Genomic DNA, 22,242 nt, shown 5'->3' on the forward strand with positions numbered 1-22,242 from the left:
AATAGGTGGAAGAAGTGCGTTACTATGAAAGGAGACTTTTTGGAAAAATAATACTCCTTATAGGTCAGAGACAATAATTTTTCAACCGCCCTCATATTTATGGGCCTTCATGTATCCGAAATTCAATCATACACCATTATAACGCTCGGACACAAAATTGCTTTTAGTTTCTTTAGATGTAACTAGACATGAATGTGGGCATATGCAAACCAAATTGGATCAAGTACTGCTTCTCCGACACACGTTACCCTTCCGGCTGCTATGTTGAATCCGCCATATTGGATTTAACTTTCGGTTTCCAAATGGGAATGGTGTAAGCGATACATCAAATTCATGTACAATTTTTTCGAACATTCACTGGTGTAGTGAATTTCACCGTAGCTTGTACCGTTTGGAACGTATTGCATATTAAATTCCTCCGGGCACTTCGCGAATAGACACTACAGAGTAATATCAGTAATGTTTACGTTTTTGATGTTCACAAACCAAAACAATTTCTAACTGGAAATATACTGTAGGCATATAAAAAACCTCTTTACAACATTGGTGTCATAATGTTATTACATTTCTTTTAGTGATTGTTATTATTTCCATGTTATACTATAAGAAGGAAGTATTGTATTACGGTCAAAACGTCTAATGTAAATTCAGATACGACCAGATTTGGGTGAATTCGTACCATTTCCGTATTGACGTCTATGTGTCTATATGTATGTACGCTCAGAGAATATTTCAGAATATTTCGTCAACGATAAATCACGTAAAATATTACACATACACATAGGGCTCTGTACAACTTTCTATTTGGTTCAGTATTTGTGAAGTACCTGACATTTAACATGCAATACCTTGCAAGCGATACAACCTACGGTAAAATTCACTACACCAATGAATTTTCAATATCACATGCACATATTCCCATTTGAAAACCGAAAGTTGAATCCAAGATGGCGGCCGGGGTGGGTAACATGTGCAGGGGCGACCCGGGCAAAGTGACTTTTTTGCGCGCCCCATAGTCGTAGCCTATATTGACATTTTATTACAGTGATTTTAATATTTTAAACACATTTTTCAAAAGAAAAATTAATGCTCAAACACATGATATAGATATAGAGTACTTAAAAATAAACAATTTTAAACAAACAATTTTAAATACATTTGTTTTCAGCATCTCACAACAATTACAATATAACCTTCAACTTTTGAAGCTTTTTTGTCTGCAAAATCCCTGACAATGAAATCTATGCCAATGTCTTGAAGAACATCGAACTCAAGCGACATCATGGCGAGTCGCACTAGGCGCTCTTGGCACATGGTAGACTTCAAATAATTTTTAATTAATTTTAATTTTGAGGAGCTCCTTTTGCCTAAAGCCACGCTGACAGGAAGAGTGAGGGCAATTCTGAGTGCAATTGATACGGTGTCTTCCCCTTCTGCCTAAAGGCTCTTCAGCACTTTGTAGAAAATATTTTCAATGATATTATCTTTAGGCAGAACGAGAATTCCCGTCCTGCCTAATTTCCATTCTGCCTAATCTTTCGAGATGGAAAATTCTGTGCAGGAAGAGATTTTTTCTAGAGAATTTTTCTTTAGTAATTCTAACAGATTGTAAGAAGAATAACTATTTCAAGTTTCATCATAAATTTTAGATGTTATTCTACATATTCTTCTCGGAAGAGTAACTAGGATACAGTTCTGTTATTAGCAGGTATTTACATCTACTTTAATAAAGATGAATGTGATTTTTTTTTAATTATCTGCCGGGGAATGAAAAATTGGTTGACTCAGTTACAAGAAAGCCATTTGACACTGTAACCGAAACGAACATAAAACAACATTTCACAAAATTTTATTCGGGTTTCCAGCATGCTAAGGCTTTTCTCCAGCATGCTAAGGCTTGCAGTACTTGAAAGGTGCCACAGTTCACATCATCAAGACATGTTTGGCCATATACTAAAGAAACAGTTAATACAGACCCTGTCCATAAGACCCTTAGGAATTTTGAGGTGGACTAAGTTTCTCTTCAGATCCAAGTAAGACACGTCTCAGTGATGGAAAAATCTTGGGTGATCGTCTGGCAACCCGGGCATAAGTTGACAAATTGGAAATTCAATATGGCGGCCATGCGAAAATACCATATTTACCTAAAACACGAATATCTCATCATTAAATGAAGCTAGAAACTTCATTCTTGTACCGAATTCAAGATAATGAACACTGTAATCAAGAAACATTCGTAACGTCGAAACATAGTGCCGCCATTTTTAAATATGGCGGCAGGTTTTTCGAAATTTCGATCTTTTTCGTACACTATTATCATTTATTCGAAGATAACTACGGAACTATAAGAGATACCATAAACATACCTGAAATAAACGGGATAGAGCATAATGAGGGCTTTACAACGATACCAATATCTTTTCTCTATCTTTAAATTTGACGGAGATATTGAAATTTTAGTAGCTCAAGGTGTTTGGCTTCAGATTAAATTTAGTAAGGTGAAGCCAATCTCCTCATGATTTTCATCCAAAGTAATAATTAAAAATAGGCATCGCCTTATTTTTATGTAGACTGTGCCAGAAAGGTACGACTAAGATCTACTGTAAAATCCATATACATTGCGGGACACCATTTTTGTAGTTCAGATTCAAAAATGTAAGAGAGCTCTCTCGTGGTTAAGCGTTAGCGTACGCGCCTTTGGCGTGGGAGATCCGGGTTCGATTCCCGGCGATAGCTCATGTGTTTTGGATTCCACGTTAATCAGTAGGTCCACGTCTCATATAGCCTCGCTGCTGAAAAAGGATGCTAAACTAAAATCACCTCACATCAACTCAAAAAGGTAAGAACATTCTTCGTTATTTTTTGACACGCCCTTTTAAAATTTATGGTTTCGTTGGAAGTAACACTGGTTTGGTAGTAATTAATGGGGTTTACGTTAGTATATAACATTTTAAGGAGGTGTGTGTGTTTGTGTGTATGTGCGTGCAGGGTGCGAAATGTGCGGAGAAATGAGGGGGAAAAGTTACTTTTCAAATGGAAATAAAGGGAATTTAAGTAAATTTCACTTTTTCGTGACCTCAAGTGGGGGAAAAATCCATTTCAACCCTCCTGTGGTTTCAAATCTGTGTGTGTGTGTGGGGGGGGGGGTAATATTACGAACTCTCACAAAATGATGCTGTGTAAAAGTTAGTAACATTTTGTCCTGAGGGTTGCAAATATTTGTGAGTAATGTTTACACGAGGATGATAGTGTAAATAGTGTTTATCTGCTAAATGTGTGTAAATAGTGGGTAAATACTTTAAATCTATAAATTTCGAGTGGAACAGGTAGTTTATTTAAGTCAGTTGAATGGTTTTTTTGATATATTTTCTGCGTGTTGTAAAAGAAATAAGTTTTTCAAATGAAAGTAATCAAGTTTCGTTTTGATTACATGGACGTTTTTTGTTGTTCTTACTCCAAAGCCTTTGTCTCAATGTTTGCAACAAGCAGTATTTCAAAATCTTGGTTTATATTACTAACTAAGGAATTTCTTTAATAATTTTATCACTATTCAATACGGGACATTATTGTAATTAAATCCGCATCTTAATTAAAATATTCCTTGAATTTTCACCTACCAAAGTAATTTTTAAACGCGTGATTTTGGTGTAATGTTCAAGTGTTTAACCCACCTACACGTTAAATGTAAGCATTGACATTTTGTTTCTTTTTTTTTCAGTACTCAGCTGACCCATTTATTGAAATGAATGATGATGAACATCCTGTTGGCCTACAATTAGGCCGTGGAAGCGGAAGCCGAACAGAAGTGGATGGTTCCAAATGCATCATATGCCGAAAGCATAAGAATAAAGAGAAAACCACAACTACAATAGAAGGAAGACAAAAAGTCTTGGATGCAGCTGAAATATGGCAAGATGAGACCTTCCAGCGAATCTGTGTCCTTGGACGAGATTTTGAGTTCAAATATCATTATTCAAATGAGTGTTACAAAAACTATACTCATAAAAATCGTTTGCTGAAGAAGAAGCGAGAGAACGAAGCCAATCTGCAAGTAGAACCAAAGGAAGACGTCATGGAAGATTCGTCAACATCAAGATATAAAAAATTAAGAGGGGACGTACTGTCTTGTAACCCTCCATCTCCTAAGGTGGATTCTGCCAGTCTTCCATGTATTATTTGTGGAAATTTGAAACGCAATAATATCAAAGAAAAATATCGAATAAGTGAAACGAATCGTGCTAAATTATTCCTTGCAGCAGCTTTGTACTTCCAAGATGACGTGTACACAAGAACTTGTGATCTTGAAGATCAATCCGCTGTATTTGGAGCAGATTTATACTACCACAAACTTTGTTTGGAAGCGTACCTTCAAAAATATAAAAAGCAAAGTCAACAAAAAGAGAATCAACCCAAAAAAACAAAAAGTCAATTAATGGAGGATAGTCGACTACTTTTTCAGAACATTCCAAAATAATGGCTATGGCCTAACCCTTTCTGAGATTCGTGATTATGTCAACAAGCAGGCTGGAGAGAATTTAATTACTAACAAAGAGGTCAAACTATACATGAAAAATATATTTGGTGATACTATTCAATTTTGCCAACCACTACAAAGAAACCAGTCCCAACTTGTTTATTCATCAAACCTCACTGTTGATGAAATAGTGAGTGAGTGAAATAGTGAAACTACGTTCTGTTTCTTCTGTCGGAGAGGCTGGAAAGCTAATTAGAAAATCATTTCTGGAAACAGACTTCAAACTAGACAATGAATTTGCAGATGCGAATCAACTAGAAAAATCATGGAAGACAACACCTATTCCCCAACCGCTAATTGATTTTTTCTCTCATGTATTCAACGTGGATAAATTGACGCTGTTTTCTCACATCAATGATAACAGTCAAACATTTATGAGCTCAGACGAAGAAGAGAGAAACTCCTATAACAAATCGAGTTAAAGTCCTTTTCCAGATAATGTTTTATAATGTTCATAAGGGAAAAAGGAAAACCCTTTTGCATTTAATGACTGGCCATTCAATTCATGAAAAATGTAAGAGCAAACAGCTGATAACATTATTCAATAAAGCTGGGTTATCAGTCAGCTATAATGAAGTTATGGAATCTCGTCATAATCTTGCACAATACACTATGATGGCATGCTCACAGAACCTTGCACTTCCAAGTCATTTTGTCAGTAGTAACTTCACTGTAGGTGCTATGGATAACTTTGACCACGAAGAGGCAAGCCTTTCCGGTCTACAGGGTACGCATGGTACTGTTATGGTATTATTCCAGAAAACTCTAAGTGTAAATCCTAGTAAGCCACCACTATCTGAAGTAGCTCTTAACAAACTCAGGAAACGAACTGGTGTCCTTTTACCATGTCAACAAATTAGAGATTACCAGAAACCATCAACACCGCTGAACATTCCACAGGATCTTAAAATCATTGAAGATGCTTACACTTTGCCGTGTGATGAGATCAAGAAAGAAGAGGTAGTGATAAGTATGTTGCAAGCTGTTGGAGGATTGACAATCAAAAAAACATTGACATGGTCTGGAATTCGTGCTGTTTTTTCAGAAGCTGATGTTCCACTACAATAAGTTGGTTTTCTCCCTATTTTGCCTTATCCAGTAACATCTTATGATACTGTATATTCATGTATGAAAAACTTTCAAAGCTTGCTTTCAGTTCTCGATCAACCAGCTCTGTCAATTTCATGTGATGAAGGCGTTTTTCATATTGCAGCAGAAATTCAGTTAGTTTCAAATGAATTTCCAAACCTAGTGCTGCTCTTGGGATCTTTCCATATGACCAAAATTTTACTTTCTTGTATTGGTAAGTACATAAATGGGAGTGGATTAGAAAATGTTCTCATCGAAAATCACGTGTTTGATGTTAAAGTTGCTGAAAGTGTCCTTCAAGGGAGTAATTATGTAAGGTCACTCAAAGGAATGTTAATGTTAGTAGAAGTTGTGGAGAGATTAAAGTGGAAAGCATTTTTGCATACTTCTGACGATGATTATCAGTTATCTACAAGAGTTGCAGAAGTTCTTACTGCTATGAATCCCTCAACAACAGAAGATGCGCAAGCAAAGTTTAAAGAGCTGATTGCAGCATCACAGGAGGTTTTGGAAGCCTTAAATGTTTTCACTGAAGAGCAGATGAGGATGTCTGAGCAGTGTCAATTCCTTGGGGGGTTCTTACATCTAATAAGTCTTTTAAAGAACCTCATAAGAGCTGACAGAGAAGGTAATTGGAGTCTCTATCTTCAAACACTAAAAGATATCCTTCCAGTTTTTCAGGTATTTGACAGAATAAACTATTTGAGATGGAGTTCACTATTCTTTGAGCAAATGCTGAATCTTGAAACACGCCATCCTGAAATATATAACAAGTTCAAACAAGGACATTTTGTTGTACGAAGGACAAGTGGAAAATTTAACGCTGTGGGTATTGACATGGCTCTCGAACGGACAATAAATCGTTCTCAAAAATCAGCTGGAGGGATTATTGGCCAAACAAAAAGGAAGGAATATATTGCAGAATGGGAGCTTGCTTACCATGAAGTACTGCTCATACGAAAAACATTTCAGTCTATTCTTAATGTTATACCGTGTGATTATGAGTTAAAAATGCATCATGAATTAACGGGAAGGCTCAGAAATAAAATGGAAGAAAGCATCCAAAACATGTTCCAGTACATTGAGAGCAGAAAAAATCCATATATTGTGAATAGCGCAGTGAAGCTTCACAACCTTCTAACCAATGAGTGTGTCCCGGAATCGAGTGCTAAGAAACTTTTACAATTTTTGATGACTGCCGAAGAAGCTTTTGCCACATTCCGACAGGAAAGATTTATATCTCGCTCGAAATCACTGATGGCACCCATTCACAGACAAAATCTTCCCACATTTCGAAGTATAACACAACCTAGCATGCAGATGAAAAAGAAAACTGTGAGAAGCGTTATTAAGGATCAATTACTGGTTCAAAGAAAAGTAGAAATTGCCAAGGAGAGAGGATTGTCGATGGCAGAAATTCTTAGTTATGATATTTCACCTTCACCCTTACTAGATGAGCACGGCGCCACTACGAAACCCTCAAAGTCTCAGCTTATGAATATTTTGATAAAAAGATTAGATACCACGGCCATAAATTTCCAGAAAAATGATCCTCTCGAAACCTGTGTTGTAGTTGATGTAATGAACCAGTTTCGAAGACTGAAAGTTAAAGGAAATGTCACATTTAAAGACTTGTTCACATCACTTGACACCATTGTAAATAATGCCTGCAAATTCAGCCGTGTCGACTATGTGTTTGATAGCTATCTTCCAACATCAATCAAAAGTGCTGAGAGGGAAAGAAGATGATCTGTACAGCCACTACCATTGGCATCAATAAGCACTACCACAACACTTCCTGTACAGATGGACAGATTTTGGGCATCATCTGAGAACAAAGTTTTGATTCAGGCTGCTCTGGCTGAATTTTTGAAGACAGTTACAATAAATCGAGATTGGGAAACTATTTTTAGTGGCGTCTTGCTTGACGGTGGTCCTACTCCAGCTGTATCAATCAAAGATAAGAGATTCACGGAAATATCAGGAACTCTCAAAGTAGCTGTTGAGGAGGCTGACATACGCATTATCCCTCACGTTTTCCATGCGGTTAAGCATGGGATGCAACGCGTTGTAGTGCTCTCAAATGACACAGAAGTGTTTGTTTTACTGATTCATTTTTACAAGATCCTTCATGAAAATGGACTTTCAGAATTATGGATGCGAAAATCAAGATCCAATATTATACCAACTCACACACTTGTCAACGAAATAGGTGCAGCAACAGATGACCTTCTTGCAGCACATTTTCTTACAGGGTCTGATGTTACCAGTAAGATAGGTAACAAAATATCCGCTCTTAAGGCAGAACCGGAAAAGTATTTGTGCAAATTTGGACGAAGTCTTCCTCCAAGTGCTGAGTGCTTGGAACTTGCTGAAGAATATTTGGTCAGGGTTGTAAAATCAGGCTCAAGATCTAAGACATTTGACACTCTCCGATTTAAAATTATGAATCAAAGTAGTCTTCATAGCTTACAGGAATTACCTTGCACCAGTTCGTCATTACGGGGTCACCTGAAAAGATCCTTTTACATGGTATATTCGTATTCTACAGCAGAAGAACCATTAGATCCAACGGATTTTGGATGGACATACAATGCAGATGATTCATCGCTCACACCGAATACTAGCATTAATGAGCTACCAGAAGATGTTATTCGAACATGTACTTGCAAGAGCTGTTCTACAAGACGATGCAAATGCCTTAAAAAATTGTTAGTTGTACGACCTTCTGTAAGTGCAAAATGACTTGTAATAATCGGTAACGTTACGAACTGTAACTCAATCCATGTAGACAAAATATGCAACGAACTTATTAATAACATTTAATTAGTTGCCCTCAACAAGACCGATCAAAATATTTCATCACAGGATTGTAAGAAAACCAAAACCAAGTAATTTCATAAAGCTTTGTTATATTATAAATATGGTGCTTTTATTATTATTTGTATTAGTGTACTAACTTTATATCACTTTTAATTATATTGCTTTTTTCTACTGAAATTGTTGATTTATTATTTTAGAAACCACGATTTATTATTATTATTATTATTATTATTATTATTATTATTATTATTATTAACCATTTGCACTTTTACCTAGAAATCTCACTGTAAGATCTTACAGTAATTTATCAGCATTAAAACTTGTGCAAAAAAATCATGGATAGTTTTGCTTTAGCGCTTAACCTTTCTTAACTTAATCTGAAGCCAAACACCTTGAGCTACTAAAATTTCAATAACTCCGTCAAATTTAAAGATAGAGAAAAGATATTGGTATCGTTGTAAAGCTCTCATTATGCTTTATCCCGTTTATTTCAGGTATGTTTATGGTATCTCTTATAGTTTCGTAGTTATCTTCGAATAAATGATAATAGTGTACGAAAAATATCGACATTTCGAAAAACCTGCCGCCATATTTAAAAATGGCGGCACTGTGTTTCGACGTTACGAATGTTTCTTAATTACAGTGTTCGTTATCTTGAATTCGGTACAAGAATGAAGTTTCTAGCTTCATTTAATGATGAGATATTCGTGTTTTAGGTAAATATGGTATTTTCGCATGGCCGCCATATTGAATTTCCAATTTGCCAACTTATGCCCGGGTTGCCAGATGATCACCCAAGATTTTTTCCATCACTGAGACGTGTCTTACTTGGATCTGAAGAGAAACTTAGTCCACCTCAAAATTCCTACGGGTCTTATGGACAGGGACTGGACTAAGTGCAAGAGGATGCATAAGGCGACCTCCCTCCTAGAAAAGATCCTTTTCTTGTATATCACAACTTCTTTTTTGGCATCATCTGATCAGATCATTTGTATTCTGTATATGATTCTATATTACATGCAATATATCATATATACTTATATTGTCAATGTAAATACTAGCAATACTAAATACCACATATCGTCAATATAGCCAATACAATTTAAAACAAGATCTCATCGTCACTGTTCTAAATGTAAACAGGATGCAACCGCATCTACGTAAGCCACCAAGTCTATTACACGTAATTCTAGCCTTCTATCTCCAAAAGTACCAAACCGAAACAAAATCTTATAAGGCTCTTTCCCTCCCTAATTATCTGACCTTTTGATTTGATTAAAACTCTACAAAAAATACAAGTATTTCAATATGTGATATTGAAATTTTTTATTGTTGCTATTTACAGAAGACAAATCAACTGATAAGGTGACGCCGAAAAATGAGTTGTAATGTAGAAGACTAAGACCCTTTCTTAAGGGCCGCCTTATGCGTCCTCTTGCATTGTTTGCTTAATATACGACCAAACTTATCTTGAGGATGTAAACTGTAGTACCTTTTAAATATTACGAACCTTAGCATGGTGGAAATAAATTACTGGAAATCCGAATGAATTTTTGTTCTGAAATGACTTGATATTAGATCGAAGTAAGTTTGCTTTGTGTTCGTTTCAATTACAAAGTTAAACGGTTTATTTTTAACTGAGTCAATTTTCTATTTCCCTGCAGGTATTAAAAAAAAAATACGTTCATCTTTACTAAAGTAGATGTGAATAACACTGATAATAACAGAGCTGTATCCTAGTCATTTTTTTCGAGAAGAAAAAGTAGAATAATATCTAAATTTATACGAAACTTGAAGATACAGTTATTCTTCTTATAGAATCTGTACAGTTATTCTTCTTATAGAATCTGTTAGAATTACTAAACAGATTATTACAAACGCAGGACAAAATTCGAGAGGACAAAACCCCCAAAAAATTCTGACAAAACGAACAAAATTCAAGGTACAGAATCATAGGCGCAGTCTAATAAAAGGATTATTATTTTTTCTTCAACTGTCATGTATCTAAAACGTTATCTGTAATTTTTCACTTTATTGATTTTTTTTAAATACTGGAAACGTAATAAAACATATAAGATTGGTACAGTAAGTATATATTTCACATTTTGATCTTTGGTTTAAAAAATCTTGATCACTATTTCACAATTAAAATAAATAAATATTTAAAGAACACTCAAAATAAAATATTGCAATATGCTACCTCATAAGGATTATCTAAAAAAAAATCAAGTAACATCACAGTTACTTTTCCTAATTAAAATGAATAATCTTACAGTAATATGCTAAATGTATTTAAAATATATTAAATATATAGTAAATAGGAGTACCCAGAACTTTTCATATGGGTGTGTGTGTGTGAAAGTAATAAAAGCCAATCTGCCCTTTCACTATAATATTTTTACATTTTTATGGGTTTTTTCAGTGTTTTAAAAAAGTCATTTCAGTAAATTGAAAAATTACAGGTAATATTTTAGAATATATGACAATTGAAGGAAAATATAATCATATAAGGTGTGCACTGGTACAGTCCGCGGCAAAAGACTTGCAACATGAGCATGTTAAGTTTATTGTGAATCTATACGCCTAACAGCCCAGGGAATCAGGATAACGTCTAAGTGGCACGAATCACGCCAGGAGAAACCTCGGCTCCTCCCCTGCACACTCATTTTGGAGCAAAAGACTTCGTCGTTTCACAATAAACTTACCTGCTCATGTTGCAGGTTTTTTTTTCTGCGGACTGTACATCCAATATATACTGATATGATTCCTTGTATTTTATTCGTACCATCAGAATTTTCCTTGGATTTTTCCGCGCCTTCGTTATTACAGCCACTCGTACATGAGTTCCGATCTGCATAAAAACACGCTAGAAGTTAAGCATTTTCGTGCTGCATTTCCCTTTAAAAATCCCTCCCTGCATAAAATTCCCTGTCTCCAAAGATTAGCAGAACGGGAATTCCCGTTCTGTCTAAAGATCATTGAAGATATTTTCTACAAAGTGCTAGATGGCCTTTAGGCAGAACGGGAATGAACCATTGATACATTAGGGAAATTTTCAGTCAGCTGGTTACTCGTCAAGTATTTTAATACTTCAAGGGAGATTTTAGCATTTTCATCTGGTAGTAGGGAGAGTAAAACCAATAGTAAATAATACATTTTCATTGAATAATACATTTTCATTTAATCTGCCACAAATTCATAATCAGAAAAGAAACTTATTAGGTACTTGCGCATCACTTCACTCAAGCAGCATTTTAAAACTGTTCCATAACAATTTTTTGATGGTATCGTTGTTATGGTTGCACCTGTTTTTTTATATAATCAACACAACTGTCAATGCATATAAGCCATATTTTGAGCATGGGCGGATGTAGATGTTGTCTGCTGTGGGGTGGACCTTCCGGGGGTTTGCAGTACCTTACAGTCGAGTGGGAGGACCGAGAGTTTTTCCTCAGGAATTTGTTAATATCCTCATTCGGATTTTCAGCATTTTCGTGCATAATTCTCTAAAATACAACATAAGAGGATAATTCTATATATTTTCAGAAAGTTGTTGGCGGGGGATCACTATCCATATCCCCCCACCCGTTACTACAGAGAACCTCTCAAATGGTTTTCAGTCATTATGTAAATAGAAATGCATTCTTTTAGGCAACATACCCTCACTGTATTTCAACATTTAGATAGTTAGGCAACATTTAGATAGATAATAAAACATGCCGCCTCTGATTTTTTCCCATTTCGAACACTGGTTACGACTAACTGTTTAACTGTTCAGTAGACTGTGTCTTTCATGCAATTTCAATTGACGCTCGTTATTCTTATATAATTCGATAAAACTCAAACAAATATGTCACAACCTTGACATATACTCGCCATTTCCACACTGCCTTTCCCACCATTAAATCATAACCATGTACCTCTCCGCCAAATAGTCCCTTTCGCCTCCCCATACTTGTGCTGCGTAGAACATCAAGAACCAAAAACCACCACTTTCTTAACTTCAACTATTCCCCTCATCTGACTTTCACTCACTTTCCTCACAAACCAAAATAAATTTGGTAAATGTTTAGCAGACGGGGTCCAGAAGCACGTAAAAAATACAATATACACGGGAGAAATGGAAGATGCAAGTACTTAAACCTAACCTAACCTAACCAAATCTAACCTAAACTAACGTCCTGAACTAACCTAAACTAACCTAATGTGAACAGCAACTACCAAAATTATAAGTTTTTAGAAAAAAATATCTGGACCCCTTCTGCTAAACATTGTCAATAAATTCTCCAATTCACCAGATAAATTTCCTAAAATTGATCCGGCGATACATCAGTTAACCCCATTTTTTACTATAACATAAGCATTGTCAGAAGAAAATAATCTTTTTTCAAAACAATAATCTTACTGATATATAAAGATTTTAATTTATTATTTTTATAAGAATACAACAAATAAAATATTTTCACCCAATTTTGCTTACCTAAGTGTTTCAGATCAAACAAATATTCTCAGGTTTCTCCAGAACATTCACTAAGTACAGTTGCAGAATATTTGATATTCTTAGATAATTACGAAAATATAGAAGCTTCTTTATAATCAAATTAAGCATAAACTAGTATTTTAAATATTAAATAGCGATATTCAAGCACTGCAATTTGTCATCGTTGTTTTCATGTAGAATAAAATACATAAAATAATACTAGATGGACTTAACAACGATTTGAAATACAAGACGCAACAAAGATTTTTATGAAATGCCGAAAAAAAGAAAATCGTATTATAGGAGCACAGATTAATATTTCTAAGTCAAAAAAGAAAAAGATAATCTTTTGATGAAGGAATAAAGCAAAAGTCACCAATTTGGTTCAAAAAATAAACTCTTTGAAATTCTAAAACATAAGTGTATATCGTTAACTAATGTAAATTGATTTCACAATAAAGCCATAGACAGTTAAGTCAGTTCAAATTCATACAAATTCCGAAACGAAACTAACTTGAACATGAAGGGAACATGATTTTCTTCTTTGTTGAGTTCCGGTAGACCTGTATCCATGGGGGCACGGGGAACGCCCCCCGCTAAATTTTTACTGCCCCTCTATACTTTTCACGGTAGGCTTGCAAATGAATTATAATATGGTTGGATCAGGCCCCATTAACTTATACCGACCCCTACATTTTTGGGCTGGCTACGGGTCTGAGTTCCGGGCTTGCGTGAAGCCCATGTCTCGAATATGCATTTTGAGCATATGATGTGTAGTGCATTTGATATTTTCTGGAAGAAAGCGACTGTTGGTACTTCGTTAGTATTTTTTTTTAAACTACAAAATGTTCCAATCAAGTATGTGCAGCGTTAATTAATCATGGATACAAAATCAAGTTATGCTAACTCAGCAAAAAAAAAAAAAAAAGTTTGTACGCCCAACGTGGGGCTCGAACCCACGACCCTGAGATTAAGAGTTTCATGCTCTACCGACTGAGCTAGCCGGGCTCTCCTGAAAATGACAAAAAAGCACATTTCATGTATACTCATATTCACCAAGAAAGATCGAATTTGGTCTAGCCTATATAGGGCCTAAAAGTGCGTTGCATTTTTATTCATTTATCCCATTTATGCTCTCAGTGTAACTACTAGGCTTAGGCTATGTAAGGTAGAATGATGAAAATAAATAAATAACATTTCTTAAAAATTAATACAGTGGACTCTTTTTAATTTGAAGTCCAAGGGGACACGTAAAACCTTCGAATTATCCGAAATTCGAATTATCCAACAACATTCATTTTCACATATATAACAACAAAGAAACCAAAGTACTGTGCATCAAAAACATATTCATATGGTGTAGACTTTACCTTTAAAGCAGCTTATTATTTGCGTGATCGAATACCGCAAACTAACAAAGGACATTGACACCACATAATTCAAACTACGTGTACAATGGAAAATATATTTACGTACAACACTACAGCACACATTGTACAGCCCCACTGTTGCCACACTTGGTACAATTGTACCAAATTCAGCCCTTTTTGTCATTCATCGGCCCGTTGGTACCACGCTGGCATTTTCAGCCCATTTTGTGGAAAAGTTGATACTATTCTACCCAATTCAACACCATTTAACAAATACTTGTCACATTTTCAAAAGTGTCAGTAAGACTTTCCCTACTTCTCTTTCTTTTGATGTCTTTCAGAGAAGGTTCTAGGACCCTGTACGACGGACCGCTGACACATATTAGTGACGGTGGGTAACCAGCTTGAATTCCCATCCGTCGTACCTGGACCGGTTTTACATTTTTTTTTCAAATGTCAGTTTACTTACCTTATATTCTTCTTACATTCTGTTATTCTCCTTCGGTCGTGAAATGAGCAAGAATAAGGAGCAATAATTTATATTTTAATATTTTATTATAACGTACTATTTACACACAAACTCGATGATTGATTTGTTTCTAGTTTTATATTTTTTCATACACTGAGAAAAAATTGTAGGTGGCGTACTTAAAAAGCTTCCTGTAGTTTTTGGAGTTAACGTACAGCAGACGTGTAACTGAAAACGTATGTTTTATAATACTTTCCGTATAAGTGTTCCATCCAGTGGCGGCGGTTGGACGTTAAAAGTGGGGGGGCAAGACATGATCTCAATATTTGTATATCAATGTTAGTTTTCCTGGTTTCTTCTAACATTTTGTTTGACGAAAGGTTGTATAACTATTAGGATACTCTCTTTTCCAGTTAAAATACCGTATAACGTGTTTCATATTTTTTAAAAGTAAATTGGCAAGAGCAACGCAAGTAGATACTAGTCTTTTTACTCTTAAACAACGAAGGTGTAAGAAGAGATTTGATTCCTTGCTCAAGAACTGTCTGGAAAATTGTGTGATCAGATTAGGGGCCTATTTAATAACAAATTTGCAAAACAAATAAACAGAAAATATAATATTAATCGAATAGTAATGAAAAATGAGGCTTGAACAACTTATATTTTTAATTCCACACATGCTATTAAATGTATGTTATTACTCTTAGAAAGATAGTAAATACTACAAGCATATGCTGCGACATTTAAAGAAGTACTTTTGCAGCTTCCCGAAGCATGTTTATTGCCTGTACAATTTTCGCTTTCTTGGAATACGTACATCAAAACTCAACAATACTTAGAATCACTCCAGTTATACAAAATAATCCTAAAACATAGAATTATGTTGAATTCACTAAATTTAATCGTATATACAAAATTGTATATGTACACCCCTAAACTCGTATATTACACTGCAAACATTGCCTTTGACGTGGGAAACCCGGGTTCGATTCCTGGCGGGACCTTATGTGGTTCGTATTCCACGTTAATCATTAGGTCTTCGTCTCAGATAGCCTCACTGCTGAACGGGATGTTAAACTCAAAAAAAAAAAAAAATCAAATCAAATCCAAATATTCCTTAGTATTAGAAAGATGAAAAGACATTTTAGGAACTTTCGATTTTTGTGCAATTAAAGAATAACTTGTGATTCACAAGTTGTGAAGGACTTCTTTTTGTACGAAATGTTATCTCAATTTGTACCAAAACGGTTGACTAACATATTGAGCCCTTGTAAGAAAAATAAAAATACACTCGAATTATGGCGCTCCAATAGGTTAATTTTTGGGCCATTTTTCGTGGTAATTAAAACGCAATTCCTGTAGCTTTCTTAACTGAACCGGAAGACAACCAATACGTACTCACGAGACGGCAAACATTTTATGGCACAATTGTTTTCTATGAACCATTAATACATATAAAATCTTAATATTTCCAAATGAAACTATATACATTAATGGGTCATTTCAAAAAAGTGGGGGGGGGGCAACTGCCCCCTTTGCCCCCCTAATCGCCGCCCATGGTTCCATCTATACGTACTTTCCATATGAAATAATATAGGCGGTCAGGATAGTGATGGATAAATTACCGGGAAGATATTTTTTGGGAATATTCCCTGGGAAGATTTCCAAAATGGGAATTTTTCCGGGAATTTATGAACAATCACAAAGAAAATTGCATTCTATTACTATATTATGATTTCAAAGTTTAATTCGTTCTTTTTATCACAATATATTATTACAATTGTCTCCAGAGAATTCTTTAAAATGTATACTCTGAACGATACTATGTTACTTTATTAATATTTTATTATAATTAGAGAATACACATAAATGTATATTTACTTACAATGCATATTTTCTATGAAAGTAAATATGTTGAAAAAATAATAAGTCCACATATTTTTTACCGCTAAACAGTTTAAATTTTTAAGTAATTGGATTTTCTAAACTTGTCTCTACTACTGATATTATAAATATATTTAATTTTTAAATGTTATAAGCAAATTAGATTGGGTAACTGCCAGAAGATACATGTCTCACCAATTTATCAACTTTTGTGCATACGCATTTATGTTCACATAATTTTCAAGATACTGTTTTATCTTTATAATTTAGCACGTAACATTGCCACACACACGACCTTTCTTCCTACCTATTTCTCGAAATTTCATGCGTTAGTTGACATGTAAGAGAAGTCCGAGTACCTCTTTAGAAATCCGAGTCAGAGACAGGAGACAGACCGACGTCGATTACTAACGGTGCGTCGGGGTATATTAATAGTACTTCATCTCTATTTCTACATAATTTCTACATTACTTTACAAACTGTTTCCTTTTTATCATTTGTAAATTAGTGCTTTGCTACTTTTTAGTGCAAATGGAAATGAAACTAATAAATCATATGATTAGTTATATAAATTATAGTCAACAAATTTTGTTTTTTTTAACCTCCAAATTATTTAAATCCTATAAGTAAATCATAATAAATAAAAATAAAAGTAATTAGTCATACGGTTCTTATAATTTGGAAGATAAAATAAAGATATGGAAATAAATTCCTTCCCGGGAATTTTATGCCAGGGAAAAAACTCGGGAATATTTCCATTTTTTATTTTCCTTCCCACCGGGAATATTCCCACTGCCCATCACTAGGTAAGGATCTCAAATACAGGTGGTCGTATATAACATATAGCTGAGGAATGTAACATAAGTATATGCATGTGATATACGGAAAATTGTTAGATGTCAGGCATCCTGCAACGGTATGATGTAACATCTAAGGGTAATGCGTATGTAACATATGGATAACGTATGCTCCATACTGATTTATGTAGTAAGCAAGAGGATTCCGTATATTTGTACAATATAACGCTGTCCGGAGAATGGATTTTTCTCAGTGTATATGGCCATAATACTTTTTTTGGTTTATTGGTCACTTTGAAATAAAGGCGCGTTTGATTTCCTTACAATACATACCGAAAATGATAACTGCTTTCCCTTTTAATTTGCGTCCTCTGTTAAACTTCCTACGTGCAATAAAAGTTTCATCTACTTCCACGGTTGTTCGGGTTACTCCTATTTGGATGTTTTTAAAAAGAGTACTTTCTTGGTTTGCACTCTTGGAATAGGAGGGTGGAAGTGTTCTAGAACTTCACCTCTTTTAGTTTCGTGTTATAGAGCCATGTATTACACTGGTATAAAATAATGAATTCAGCCCTTTTTATTCCAATTTGGTACTATTTTTCAGCCCACTCCAGAGATAGGACTGTGGCAACACTGTACAGCCCAAACAATTAAACACCAGTAACAATTTGAATATGCTGTTCTCACTTTTAAGAAGTCGTAAACTTCATTTGCTTAAATTTGATTGTTTTTGTACGGTCAATAAATCCTGAATTTCATATATTGCGTGGAATACGATATTAATAACATTTGGTTGACTTTATCAATAATTCATCTTAAATTTTCAACCAATTCTGAAACAAGATGAGATTGGCACACGTTTTCTATCTTTACTTCTTTCCCAACTCACCTTCATCTTTATCATTACATCGATTTTCTATTTATCTTTTGTATTACTCTTCCCTATGGCTGAATCTGGATAACTGAAAACACGTTAAAACTGTATTTCTCTGTTTACATCTGTCCAACATTAAACATTTTCAACTGTATTTACTTCGAATTATCCAAAACATAGGTCAAAAGTTCGATTTATCCACGATTTTTTATTATTGTTTTCAATACAGTTTTCAAGGGGAATGGACTTCTGTTCGAATTAACCAATATTTCGAATTATCCAAGTTCGAATTAACGAGACTTCACTGTAATATTCTATTCAACATCATCTGTGTTTTGAACATTTTAAAATACTAGTAAGACCCTATGTATCTATCAATGCGTTTACACGGACTTATCAGAATGATGATTGTGCCCTTGATAAGAAATTATTTGATATCAATTGCCCCTAGGTCATAGCATAAACAGAAAAATGGATCACAGCAACCTGCATATGAGACAAAATACCCCGGAATTACAGATGAGCGTTTGACGTTTTTGATAACGAATTTAACACCTTTACCAGCGTAAGAAATATTGAAGTGACGCCACCCGCGGTTTTGCTCGACGAGCAAGCCTTGTCTGTTAGGTATAGCCCTGGAGCTCAGTTTCCACTTAGGGTAACTGCATACATCAAGTTTCATCCATTTCTTTTGATAAACTTTCCGAAGACCGTCTAATGTGTGTGGCTATCGATAGCCCAATGCGGTTATATCAAGTTTCGCCTATTCAAGATTAGCCTAATAATCCGTAGCAATTGAACTTTCATGTGGATTCCCAAAACAAAATGTAGGCAAATTTTGAAGTCAAAATTGACCTATGGTGAAGTTATGTTGACATAGGCTCCTATATATGAAATTATGTTGACATAGAACATAGTAAAGTTACACAAAGTTACAAAAATTATAAAGTACAGTTGGGATGGTTCAGTGGTAGAGCGCTCACTTCTGGTGTAAGGGATTCCGTTTTCAATCTAGGTTATGTGATCTCGTGGGGATAATATCATTTATTGGTTTTCTCTTAGTTGTCGTTTTTCTTCTTAAATTTTCGTTTCCCTAATTCTTTCATAATAACTTACTTTGACATTAACCCTTAACTACTCTGGTGAAAAAAGTTACACTCTTGTGGGGTCTGATAGACCCCATTTTTTTCTTTCGTGATTATTGACTTTGTAGTATATATATTTTTTTTAATTCCACGGCTAAGTTAGTGTTTTTCCGTTTCTTTCTCGTATTAAAAAATTACCAATAAATATGAACCCGTTGAACAATTAGATGCATATCTGCTGAGAAGTTACCAGTGTCACGTTGAGAAGTATGTGATTGGATAAGATTCTTTTCATGAAGATGAGACAATGAATGTATATTCTTCTGCTTCTTTTTCTTCTTATTTTCATTTCCAAGTATGCAATGTATTCTGCACTGAAAATAACTGTCACCTCCTACTCCCACATCGTCAAGGTGACCAGACGTCCCGTTTTAGCCGAAACAGTCCCTTTTTTCCAACCGTTGTCCCGTTTTTTCTGATTCTTGAACGGGACGCCTAAATGTCCCGTTTTTAACTAAAAATGACCTAGGTGTCCCGTAATTATTATTCAAAATATAAATCATCAATGGAAATTCTACTCTCTTCCGTACCGACACTCGTTGCCAAGGTTCAGACGTGTCTAGAACTTCTGAATATTGAAGTCTGAATTGAGTGTTCGTGGTTCAAGTGGGAATTGAGTGAGAATTCTGAGTGTTCAACTAGTTAAAAGAATTGTTGGGTAAAACTTGCAATCGGGAACCATTATTTGTTGTGTGGTAGCCTACACGTAAAGTTAAAAACGGTGTGTTATCACTCTTTCTTGTGTATTTTGTAAATTGAGAACACTGCTGAGTCCCAAAATGCAATCTGGAAGTCAGATTACCCCCCCCCCCCTGTAGCCGATTCGTATGCGTCCCGTTTTCGCAAGTAAGAATTCTGGTCACCTTGCACATCGTTGGTATCGTGTATTTCCACATGACAAGATTCGTTACTAGTGGCTGAGTGACCACTTTTCCAATTGATCTTCATTTAATCGCTTTCTATATCTTTGTTTGTTTCCTCTTCCAGTTGCCTTCAAGACTCTGATCATTTTCCTTGATATTTAGTCCTTGTCTTGGCGTTTTCAAGAAAATTTTAATCTGAAATATCACTCCAGCAAATATTTGTACAGTGTCATGGATTTTATAAAAAGATGCGATTTTATTCCAATACGCTCGCGACTGAACGTTGTACTGCCCTTGCTATATAGTTCTTTGAGACGATAGGTTCTGAAGTAGCACTAAAGAACGCACTTTTTGCGTCACATCGGGCACACATCCGGGTCTTCAGTATCTATTACGTCCAGTATTGGAGGTCTCAGAAACGGCAGAGTTACCCATTTTGTTGTACAATCCGCGGCAAAAAACCTGCAACATGAGCATATAAGTTCATTGTGAAATGACGAAGTCTTTTGCTCCAAAATAAGTGTGCACGGGAGGAGGCCGAGGTTTATCCTGGCCTGATTCGTTCCACTTAGACGTTATGTTCATTCCTTGTGCTGTTAGGCGTAGTTTCACAATAAACTTACATCTTCATGTTGCAGGTTTTTTGCCGCGAATTGTACAACTACACACAATGGCATTCTCTTTCTTTGACACATGGAACATTTTGTCATACTTACTTATTTGGCCCTTGTTTACTTGTTTGATTAACAGGGCCGTAACTTGTGGGGGGCAGGGTGCAACCCTGAAGCTTAATTATTGTATTCTTGGAGAAAACATCTTCTCCGCTATCTATTACATTTTGCGAGATTAACTTTTAAAAATGGAAATGGTTGATTTCTACCACTTCCGGTTTGAATAAGAGTTTAAGAAAAGTTTTGAACCTATTCTTGTGACACCGAATCGATTTCTACAACCGCTTCTCGGTATATCTCTTACCGTTTTTCAGTGGCGTATTTAGGGGGGTATCGAGCTCAAGCCCCCCGAAATAGTTTCATTATTATTTTTTCGTGTTATACGTACAACACAAATGCTTCTTACTGGTTCTCAAGCCCCCCAAACAAGATCCTAAATACACCACTGCCGTTTTTGCTCTGATACCTGTCAATAGACAGATTTAGCCGTTCTATGAGACTTCCGATACTTATACATAGCATAGATTGGAATAAGTCTAATAAAACAAATAGATAAATATGCTTGTACTTTAAAATCCTTTAGGCTTCATCATTAAAAAAATATATATAATTTTCTTTCGATGACAGGAGAAAAAAAGTATGGTGATCGTAAAAAAAATTAAAAAAATTAAAAAAAATAATAATTCGAAATTTCGACGGATCTACGGGTTTCATGGAACTTATATACCGAAGAGAAAGAGTAAAATGAAATTTTTAATGCCGAGTGAAATGAAATCGTATAAGAATGATCGTATATGTTAATCGTATAAGAAGATTAGAAAGTTAATTAATTTTTAATGAAATAAGAATAGAAAGTAAATGACACTTTTTTTAAAGAATAAAAAGAGTAGAAATTGTTGACATTTTAATTAAATAAGAAGAATAGAAAGTGAATGAAAAATGTTAATTGACTAGGAAAAGAAGAAAGTAAGTACAACGATTTGTTTAATTGAATAAAAAGAGTAGAAAGTGTTGAGTTAAAACGAAACTTTTTATAGGCTGCCGTACCCATCCATATGACAATTCGTGCTGTAAATTTGTTTCATGAGAGAATATTGTTTCTATATAATAAAATAACTATATAGAAATGACTCATATATAATTTTATATATTATTGACTACTGTTCTAGAGGGGCACGGTGGCTCAGTGGTAGAGCACTTACCTCTGGTGCGTGGGGTCCCTGGTTCGATCCCCGTCCAAGTA

At 35.0% G+C, this 22,242-nt stretch overlaps 1 protein-coding gene and 1 non-coding gene across 3 annotated transcripts in view; both read right to left on the minus strand.

Annotated features, from left to right (window-relative positions):
- LOC145674697 (uncharacterized) overlaps window positions 1–22,242 on the minus strand; it is a 99,676-nt gene that overhangs the window by 73,060 nt on the left and 4,374 nt on the right. Inside the window, exon 1 of one of the 2 annotated variants that reach the window (XM_081744944.1) lies at window positions 12,927–13,183. The exons of the other annotated variant lie outside the window; for it this stretch is intronic. The gene's annotated coding sequence lies outside the window, so the exon portion shown is untranslated. Of the gene's footprint in view, window positions 1–12,926; window positions 13,184–22,242 lie in introns of those variants that run through there. 2 annotated transcript variants of the gene reach the window in all.
- On the minus strand, window positions 13,862–13,934 carry TRNAK-CUU (transfer RNA lysine (anticodon CUU)). Its single transcript has one exon. It is a non-coding gene; the product is annotated as a tRNA-Lys (tRNA).

Source organism: Thermobia domestica, chromosome 2, assembly GCF_964235325.1.
Source record: "Thermobia domestica chromosome 2, izTheDome1.hap1.1, whole genome shotgun sequence".
NCBI lineage: Eukaryota > Metazoa > Arthropoda > Insecta > Zygentoma > Lepismatidae > Thermobia > Thermobia domestica.